Below are 204 nucleotides of genomic sequence, written 5' to 3'. Positions count from 1 at the left end.
AGGGGGTGGGGGTGGGTGGGTGGGTGTTAATATGGCTTGGTTTGGGTCTCTGACTATTTTGTTAGTTTCTAATTGGTATAAGAGTTGAGTTGGTTGTTATTTGAGTTTTTATCTTTATTTTGTGTGTTTTTATAACTCTATATCTTAAAAATATTCTGAATTCAAACTCTTTGTATACCATCACTATTATTAGTAAGGTAGAAA

Source organism: Ipomoea triloba, chromosome 12 (assembly GCF_003576645.1).
Source record: "Ipomoea triloba cultivar NCNSP0323 chromosome 12, ASM357664v1".
Taxonomy (NCBI): Eukaryota; Viridiplantae; Streptophyta; class Magnoliopsida; order Solanales; family Convolvulaceae; genus Ipomoea; species Ipomoea triloba.
The sequence above is the reverse complement of the archived record's forward strand: the minus strand, read 5'-3'. Positions refer to the sequence as shown.